A 10521-nucleotide genomic window follows, 5' to 3' on the forward strand; every position below is an offset into this window, starting at 1 on the left:
CAGATTCCCAAACTAGTCTAAGTGTCTTACTATCTTATTAGACACACAGTTAGCACCGCGTAAATAGATATTCTTATTTGCGTTCAGTTAACCAACATAATTACACACATTTGTGTATCACATAAGCATTATAAAGGAAATTCATACATAATATGACAAGATGCATTAATCGGAACAAGGACACAGAATTTGAAGAATACTTCTCTTTATTGATATCTTCAAGTGATTACAGACTCTATCTGCCCTGCACACACAGCTGCAGGGATCCGCGCACTAATTTGGGGACTACCACCCTAGGCCTCTGCGCACTCAACTGCAGAGCCTCTACCTACGCTACGACCCAGCACTTAGACTCCTTACTTTAGAGCTGTGACTAGGTAAGACTTATCTCCTCTACTTAGAGCGATCTTACTTAACTCTTTTTATGCAATCCCATGGTTCATGGACCATGGTAGATCTTTTACAGCCAACTTTACTTTACAAAAATAAGGGTGGAAAACCATTTATGAATTATGACACCTTCGTGCTCCGCGACCAAAAAATGCTGAGACTTTATAATTTTATTACAAAATTTGACCCAAACATGGGCTTTTAGCCCCAAAACTATCCTTGGGGGATCCCATTCCCAACATTCATCTAGCCTTTTTTGTTCTAAGAGAATCCCATCGGCTCAAAAATAGTGTCCTTGTCTTAAGATCTGGAGGGATAGCACAAGTTGACATTGTGGTGAGTCGTTGTGGCTTTGGTAGCATGCTAGTGAAGGTCCAGCCGATTGGAAAACCACTGTATCCAAGCCATAGCTAAATACATGTTGGATGGGTAAAATGCACAAGCAAAAGGAAAGCCTTAATGAAATCTACTAGATCTAGGATCGAGTGAAGTGGTGATTCAGATCGTTCAAAGAGTCCCAATGTGGCAAGAAAAAGAGGCGAGAATCAAACATTATAGTTCTAATCAGATAACACATATTCATCAAGCCTTACGATGACCTAGTCATGGTGACTCTGGATTGGACACCTAAGAATTTCCCTATCACTATGCAATGGAAGAAGCAGGGATCTAGCTACATGTAGATTTCCTGAGATGAGTATAAGAGCAAAGAATCAGAATTCGGAAGGTAGTCGGGGTCGAGAATAGCCACGGGTCAAGAAGGTTGATGTACCAAGCAAGGGGACTGATGCCAACTAGGTTGGATGTTAAGGGTTGGGCCTAGAAATAAAAAAATTGGATACAGAAATGGATAGGGCCGACTCTGACTAGCCTTTCAGCTAACTACTACAGCTTGGGCCATTGAAAACACTGCCATGTGGAGGATGAAGGGGCTTGCAAAGGTAGTCAATGTTTTCTACCATCTGGCCTCTCCATCATGGTTGAGACCCAACTCCTTCCATGTGGGCCACTAAGAAGCTACCACATGGGGGATGAAGGGACTATAATGATATTTAATTGTTTCCCAAGAAAATATTGAAAATGTTAATTAATGATTTTCGAAAATTTATTATATATAGCAAGACTACAAATTAGCATATAAACTAATTAATTTATTTTTGAAAATGAATAGAAATATAAGAAATAATTAATAGTAATATAAATTGCAACATATATAGTCTTGTATTATATATTAATATTTTAAATTAATATTAGTGTTTTAATATATATATCAAATTAATTTTTATTAATATTTTAAATTTAGTGAGGGTCTAGACTATGCCCAAGTAATGTAACTTATATACCAATGAAGGGGATCGACCCTAACTAGGTTGGAAGTTGGGGGTTGGGCCCAAAAATAACAAATTTTCTTCGCTAATAGATAGGGCTGACCCTAGCTGGCCTTTTAGCTGACTATTACCATTTGGCCCACTGAGTTGTGGACGCATGGAAGAAAAATGGTAAATTGGTACAATGTTATACTCCCACATGCACTATTGACTCACTACCATGTGGAATATATATATAGAGAGAGAGAGAGGGAGAGAGAGAGAGAGACCACATGCTATAGACTCAGTGGCCCAGGTGGAAGTAATTAACTCAAAGGCCAGTCGACGTCAACGCTTCCATTAGCGTGCAGACCCCCGCCCTATAAGAAGTTCAAACTTAAGAAGTTCCCCTGAAGAAGTTCAAACTTATATCGATTTCTTCAAAGAGTTTCGTGATGTGTTCTCTTGGTCTTATGAGGAAATTCCTGGAATAAATCCATATATAGTCCAGCATGAGATCAAGACTGTCAGACCAGGAGGTAACTCCTAAAATCAAATCATCATATTCATTCAGGTTGTTCATTATTATATATAAGAGGGAGTGATTGTTCAGTTCATCTCCCGATGACTCTCCATCTTCTCTATTATTTATTTACATTAATTACAGTTGTTCACCCAATCCTTATGATTAGGTGTCAACATTCCCCCCTTAATCGGAAGGGATGTTGGTGAGTCCAAGCATCGTTCTGAATCTTTCAAGCTTTTCTCTTCCAAACACTTTGGTGAAGATGTCTGCAATTTTCTCATTAGTGGAACAATGGCGGAGATGGATTGTTTTGGCCTCAACATGATGTCAAATCAGATGATATTTAGTATTGATGTGCTTCGTTCGATCATGGAACTTTAGTTTCTTGGCAAACTTTATTGCCGAGGTATTGTCAATCATGAGTGGAGTTGATTATACATGTTTTACCTGCAAATCTTCAAGAATCTTCCTGAGCCACAAAATTTCTTTTGTTGCCTCAGCTGCTGCCACATATTCTGCCTCTATTGTGGAATCTGCTGGAACTGATTGTTTACATGATCTCTAGGAGACAGCTCCCGATCCAAGACTCATAGCATACCCTGAAGTAGACACCCTAGTTTCTTTGTCTCCATCGAAGTCTGAATCAGAGTATCCAATCAAGCTCAAGTCGTCCACCTGTGTATACTTGATTCCAAAGTCTTGAGTTCCCTTCAAGTACCTTAGAACTCTTTTTGTAGTAGACCAATGTCCCTCACAAGGCTTTTGCATAAACCTGGAGAGGATTCCAACAACAAATGAAATGTCTGGTCTGGTAGTATTTAGGTAGTTGAGACTTCCTACAAGCTATCTATATTTTGTTGCATCCTCAAATTATTTTCCTTAAATGGATGTGAGCTTTATGTTTTGTTCCATTGGAGTAGTAAGAGGATTGCATTCTGTCATGTCAAACCTATTCAACAGATCTCCAATGTACTTCTTTTGAGAAAGGAATATGCACTTCGGATGTTGAGTTACTTCAATACCAAGATAGTAATGAACATAGCCCAAATCAGTCATTTCAAAACCTTTCTTCACTTCCTTCTTTATGGATGCAATGTAGCTTTCATTTTTCCCTGTCATCAAAAGATCATCTACATATACCACAAGATATACAATTGTTTTGCCAACTTTCATTACAAATAAAGTTGCATTATCAAGATCATAATGTTTGAAATTGAGTTTCAGAAGATGCTCAGTTAGTCTCTCATACCAAGCTCGCAGTGCTTGTTTGAGGCCATACAAGGATTTCACAAGTTTTCATAGTTTATGTTCATGTCCTTTCACAACAAATCCTTCAAGCTGGGACATAAAAACATTCTCTTTTAGATATCCATTCAAGAAAGCAGTTTTTACATCCATTTGATGGACTTTCCAACTGTTCTGAGCTGTTAGGGCAAAGAGTGTCCGGATGGTAGCCCATTTTGCTGTGGGACCAAAAGTCTCCTCATAATCGACCCCTTCCTTATGTGCAAAACCTTTTGCCACAAGCCTAGCTTTGTGCTTGTCAAGTGAGCTATCAGCTTTATACTTGTTCTTGTAGACCCACTTGCAGCCAATTGCTTTGATTCCTAATGGAGGATCAACTAGCTTCCAAGTGCCATTATTTATCAGGGCATCATACTCCTTTTGCATCACTTCTTTCCATTCATCATGAGAAGCAACTTCTTTGAAGGAAGTTGGTTCAAAATCTATAGATAAATTCAATTCACAATCATAAGAAACATCCATATCAACAGGTGAATCGGAGTCATCTACATCACCTCCATTTTTCCGGTTTGAATTTTTAGTTCCTATCTTTCCAACCTCATCAGGATGAACACTTTCAAGTGTCTTTGTCAGTCACTTTGGGGGACCTTTATCAGATGGTCCACATTGCTCCGTTGATTGAGTTGGGACTGAATCAAGATTGAGTCTCCCAATTCTATCAATCACATCACTTAAAGTATCATTTGTTGTTGGAGTTTCATGCGGGGGAGAGAGTGCTTCAGGAGACGATTCCACGGGTTGATCTAGTATAGGAATCCCCCCTTCAAGATGTGGAATCTAATTATCAAATTCTTGAAATGATTTTGCATTTGTGAATCTATCCAAGCGATCAAGTTGTCACTCAACAACATTGTCAGTTTTGGATGTTTCAAGAAATATTACATCTCTAGATACAACAAACTTTTTATTGACTTCATCATAGAGACGATATGCTTTGGAGGTGTTTGAATACCCTAGGAATATACACTTACGACTTCTTGCACCAATTTTGTTTCTATGTACCTTTGGTATCAAGGCATAACAAGTGGAGCCAAAGACCCTGAGATGCTTTATCGAAGGAATGTGCCCATACCACATTTCATAGGGAATCTTGTTTCTGATAGCATTAGATGGAAATATATTCTTTATATATACAACACATAGAACTGCATCAGCCCAAAACATCAATTTTACATTTTTGAAAAACATCATGGATCGCACCATATTTAAGATTGTTCTATTCACTCTTTCAGCTACACGATTCTGTTGAGGATTATAAGGCACAGTTGTTTGATGTTTGATCCCATGTTGGTGAAGATAGTTTTCAAATTCATAAGTATATTCTTTTCCATTATTAGTGCGAATAGAGCCAATATGATATTGTGCATCATTTTCAATCCATGTATGAAAGTTCTTGAATGTTTGAAAAGCATCAAATTTGTTCTTCAATAAATAAACCCAACACATTTTGGTGTATTCATCAATAAATGTCATCATATATTTATTTCCATTTGCAGAAGGAACAAACATTGGACCAATATGAATGAATGAGTTCAAGTTTTCTATGTCCTCTTGAATGTGAATCATAAAAATATTGTTTGCTATGCTTTCCTAGAATGCAAGCATCACATTGCTTAAGTTTCCTAGGAATTATAGGCAAACCAGTAACACCATTTTTCTTCAAGCGGAGGCTGTCATAGTTCAAATGTCCAAATCTAGCATGCCATAATAAACTTGATGCTAGTGTACCTTCTTCATAATGAGAGTTTTATGAGAAATGTTGTGCATGAGCAGAGGTACCCTGCAGCTTGAGAAGCCTTTCTTCTTCTATCCCCCTCATGACAAGTGAGTGGTGAGATGCTTTTCTCACCTCAAGCTTGCCATCAAACATATGAATGGAGTGACATTGCTACTGGATGTGGACGAAGGACAACAAGTTTCTCTTCAGCTGTGGGAGATATAGAACATGATGCAAAAGAAAGTATGGAAGACTAGACAATTTAAGCCCGATTTTGCCAGACCCTGATGGCTTGAGCTTTGATTGGTCTGCAAAGTATACTGCTCCATCAACATTGTCAGTAAATTCTTCAAAAAAATATTTTCTATGAGTCATGTGGCAAATTGCTCATGAATCAAGCAACCAATCATTTTTCCAAGAAGCAAGTGAAGCATTAAATAAATCTTCATTTACTCCAATATTACATTTTGCCACAACATAATGAGCGGATTTAGGTGTTTTACCTTTGTCTGTGTCATTATTTTTACCTTTGGGTTGGTTTCTTTGCTACTCAATTTTGTCCCAAGGTAACTTGCATGTGGAGGCATCATGTGAGCCATTTCTTTTGCATCGTATGAAGTGCAAATCTGACTTTTCTCCTTGAGAGTGTCTGCCCTCTGCTTTTGAAATATCTTCCTCTTCCTCTGCGACCACCTCTTCCTCTGGAAGAATTTTGGCCAAGATTCTTTTCTTTATGAGAAAGGCACATAGCCACTTCAGAAGATTCAGCGGCTGTCTTCTTTCCAAAATATTTCTCTCTTTCAGCAAATTTTTTCACGAGAGTCAAAGGTAATATCTTTGATATTTCCATTTGCTTGCAATGACTCAAGATAATTGGAGTAAGTAGGATAAAGTGCCTTGAGAAAAGTGATAAGAGGAATATCCAATTCAACCTTAGTGGCATTGATATCATGCATTATACATTTTACTTCAAATGGAAGAGCAAGAGGATCATTATTTTTTAATTCAAGAATGAAGAGTTTAATCATGAGTTGAACAACTTCAAGTGCATAATGTGAGTCATAGAGTTCTTTCAGCTTTTGTAAGGCTTCGAAATCAATTGAAAATGACGAAATATGGTGACTCACCTCTTCACTTACATATGCTTCAATTAATGCATAGACTTTGTTGTTCTTATTTTCCAAAATGGCAACTCTTTGTCTGAGGTAGGCTGTTCGAGCTCTTTGTCTTCGTCTCCAACACATACTCCTTTCCACAACTCACTGAAAATGAGGACGTGTTTTATCATCCAGGACCACTCAGGATAGTTCTCCTTGCCAGTGGGAACTATTCCCACAATAGATATGATTGAATGCATTATAAAATCTGAGTGCTATAAAAATACTTCCGTTGGCAAAAAAAATACATTTTCGATGTAAAAAACTGCACTGTAGTAGCAATATTCTAAATTCTTATGAAAACCAAGAAACAAGTTGCACAGATAGGAGTTTCTAAGGCTTCTTTTGGAAAATAATAAATAATATCAGAGAACCAATTTCCAATCCATGTGGAGCACAACCAACATTTAGGCAAAGCAACATTGCAACAAATACTAATCCATTTATGCTGAGGCCTATTGGGAACACGACATGGATCATAGCCTTTGAAATATTCACACCATAGATCAAAATGCAGTCAACACATATCTGCCTTTTCAACCATGGATAGCGCACATAATTCAATACGACACTTCATATAATTCAAGATCAAAGACAGGAGAATGTGCTATAAAAAATATACGACCCTTCATACTATCAACTTTTTGATTACCCTCTACCATTAACTGAATTCCATTTGGTGCACAGATTAGCAGTTCAATGTTTGGTGCCACTAGTTTCTTCCATTCTAGCAAAAGGAACCTTTAATTGTTACACACAGGATGCGGTAACACAGTGCAGAGTGGCTGCGAATGGGAGCAGTAACATTTTTCTTTTGGTTCTTTGCCGCATAGAATCACACATGAACAAATTTTCTAATATGTATTAATAGTCACAAAACTAAAAACACATTGCAAAAATAGCGAGAGTCGATCACTTGAGAATTTAAAACAAAAGGCCATCTACAAAGTAGCTGGATGCATCCATTTGCACATAAGAATTTGATTTTATTACTGCTCTAACTCCATGCTCACTCCATCTCCATGAGGACTCCACGCTCACCGCATCTCCACCTGACTGCGTACGGGAAATAGGTTAATGGGAGAGGCCGAGGGGCCGAGGTCGATACCACTACAATGGAACGGAACCGCCGCGCTTCCGCTGCGCCAGATTAAGGTTCTGGTTTGAAAGGTGTGCATTCATATCCCACAGCTATCACCAAATGCAGGAGTGTCCACTACGTTTCCAATGCCTTTCCAGTGATACCACCAAGCAGCATTCAATGCGATACCATCGAGCAGGCCGACTGTTCAGTGGGAATATAAAACACATATGACAGTGGGTTCAGGCCTCAGGAGCATGGCAGAGATGTGAGTTCTGCAGGAAACTAACACCAGGAGTTACACCGATCCTGATGATCAGGTGTCAACAATAGCTAACCACCAAGGATAGAGGTGTTGAACATCAAAATGAAAGATTTAATGCAATGACTATCATAGATAAACTCCCTTAAATGGTATTCTTACTAAATCCTCACATGAAATTTCTTTTCACAAAGCATTCATCATGGTGGAAACAGTGGATACCAAGAGTTCATTGTCGACGTTTCAGTGCACTCGAGTTATCATGGCGAAAACAGTGGATTCCAGTAGTCCGCTGCCTACTTTTCAGCATACTCTAGTTACCAAGTATTGACCTACCCGATAATATCTCACCTCTAGTGCAACTACTCAATATTTTTTTCAGAGATTTAGCGGGATAGGAGGGGCTTATCGGGATAAGAGGTGTTAAGGATCGATGTTTCCATTTAATTTGGTCATATATATTGTTCAATACATTTAAATTTTCATTTAAACTGTTGCAAATTTCTGGTAATTTCAAACAAAAAATAAGCAAAGAAACAATGCTCTGTTTGTATCCCAGGAAACTAAAAATTATGTGCTGAAGAACAGAGTTTCACACACCAAAATAAACACTCTGTATTCATTAATCAGAACCACTGCAGTTATAAATTTCTTCCTCTCTCAGAGGGATTTCACCAAGAACTTCCCAAAAAAAATTACTCTGTCTCTTTTAGAAATTTTACACTACTGTGTGTAAAAATTTCTTTTACATTTACTGTTGTAAATAAAAACAAAATCTTACACTTACTGCTGTAAAGAAAAATTTCTTTTACATGTGGTGCTGCCCATTACATTTCGTTTCTTCAACAAAAAAAATATCTTCATGCTGCTGCATTTTTCATATTCACACTGCTGTGTGTTTTCACAATACATTTCAAAAGGAAACATTACATTATATTCGCTGCTGCGAATCTTCTTTCATTGCTCAACGAACAAGGAACGATACCCACGCCACTGTTCCTCTCTTCATTACATGCTCCCCCTGTATTTTTTAAACAACAACCACACAAAAAAAATACACGAGCTTTTCTATATCTTTTACATTTTACATTGCGTATATTTTTAACCATAAAACAAAACATGACCATACTCCCGTACATAATAAAATATAATAAACTTAAAAGACTTTACCTAAGTTTACGACCACAGTAAATTTTTATTAAATGCTTTAGTGACAGGAACCGGCGGTCAACCAAAAAATTCACGTCAATCGCACGGAGGTCAGCCTGATAACCAAGAACCATGTACCCTGCTGCCATGACCGTTGATCTGATCGGACGGTTGACTGCAATCCCCCGGAGCCCCCAATCGCACGAACTTTACCGGCCGGGGAATGAGCGGTTTTGAAACCGTACTGTGGACACGCGTCGGCATATCGCACTGATCGGAGCCCCTTCGGAAAATACCACAATCGGCAGAAGGCGGTGCGGGGAAATCCATGGTGGTTTTGCTGCTGCACGATGGCAGATTCGGCAAACTCAGCAGTTTAAATTAATATTTCAACACTCCCCTTTAATTTCAACTGCTGGGTTATCAGTCATACCCAGACATTTCCTCAAAAATTCAAAACTTTTCTGTTCCAATGGCTTGGTCAGAATGTCTGCAACCTGTTCCTGAGTTCTGCAATGTTGTAAAATAATTTCTCCATTGCTTACCAATTCCCTGATGTAATGAAACCTTGTGTCAATGTGTTTCGTTCTCCTATGAAACACCGATTTCTTGGATAATGTAATAGCTGAGCTATTGTCACAAAAAATCAATGTTATTTTTGCCTGCTCTTGGCCTAAGCTCCTTAACATTCTTCTCATCGAAACTGCTTGACATGCTGCTGATGTAGCTGCCACATATTCTGCATCTGCTATAGACAACGCTACAATAGGCTGCTTTTTAGAAGCCCATGAAATAGCTCCTGAACCCATGTGAAAAACATAACCAGATGTGCTTTTCCGATCATCTACGTTTCCAGCCCAATCACTATCAATGTATCCAATTAAATCTGAACATTCTGAAGTAGTATATAAAATGCCAAACCTTTTAGTCCCTTTAACATACCTCTGAATTATTTTTGCTGCCTGCCAATGTGCTTTTTTTGACCTCTCCATGAATCTGGAAATTAAACTAACAGCATGCATTATATCCGGCCTAGTTGTAATCAAATACATGAGGCTGCCAACTATGCTCTTGTACAAACTAAGATCAAAATCCTTGCTGCTGTCATCTTTGTTGAGTTTTAATCCCATCACTGTAGGAGTGATTGCTGCCTTGTTGTCCTGCATATTAAATCTTTCCAACACTTCATTAACATATTTTGCGTGTGAGATAAAAATCCCATTTTCATTTTGATCTACTTATATTCCTAAGAAGTATCTCAGCAAACCCATGTCAGTCATTTCAAATTGTTATTTCATAACTGTTTTGAAATTTTCAATGAGGTAGTCATCATTACCTGTAAAAATAACATCATCAACATATAACACAACAATTAGCATTTTACCATCATTTTCTTTGATGTAGAGGGTGGGTTCTCCCTCACACTTCTCAAATCCATTTTCCAGTAGATTGGAATCTATTCTATTGTACCATGCTCTTGGTGCTTGCTTCAGCCCATAAAGAGCTTTCTTCAATCTCCACACTTTGTGCTCTTAGCCTTTCTTTTCATAGCCTAGAGGTTCTTCAATGTAAACCTCTTCCATTAACACTCCATTTAGAAATGCTGACTTCGCGTCCATTTGGTAAA

The sequence above is a fragment of the Pinus tabuliformis genome, chromosome 6, assembly GCF_031772625.1.
Source record: "Pinus tabuliformis cultivar Carrire ecotype Pingquan chromosome 6, CPIR1, whole genome shotgun sequence".
Taxonomy (NCBI): domain Eukaryota; kingdom Viridiplantae; phylum Streptophyta; class Pinopsida; order Pinales; family Pinaceae; genus Pinus; species Pinus tabuliformis.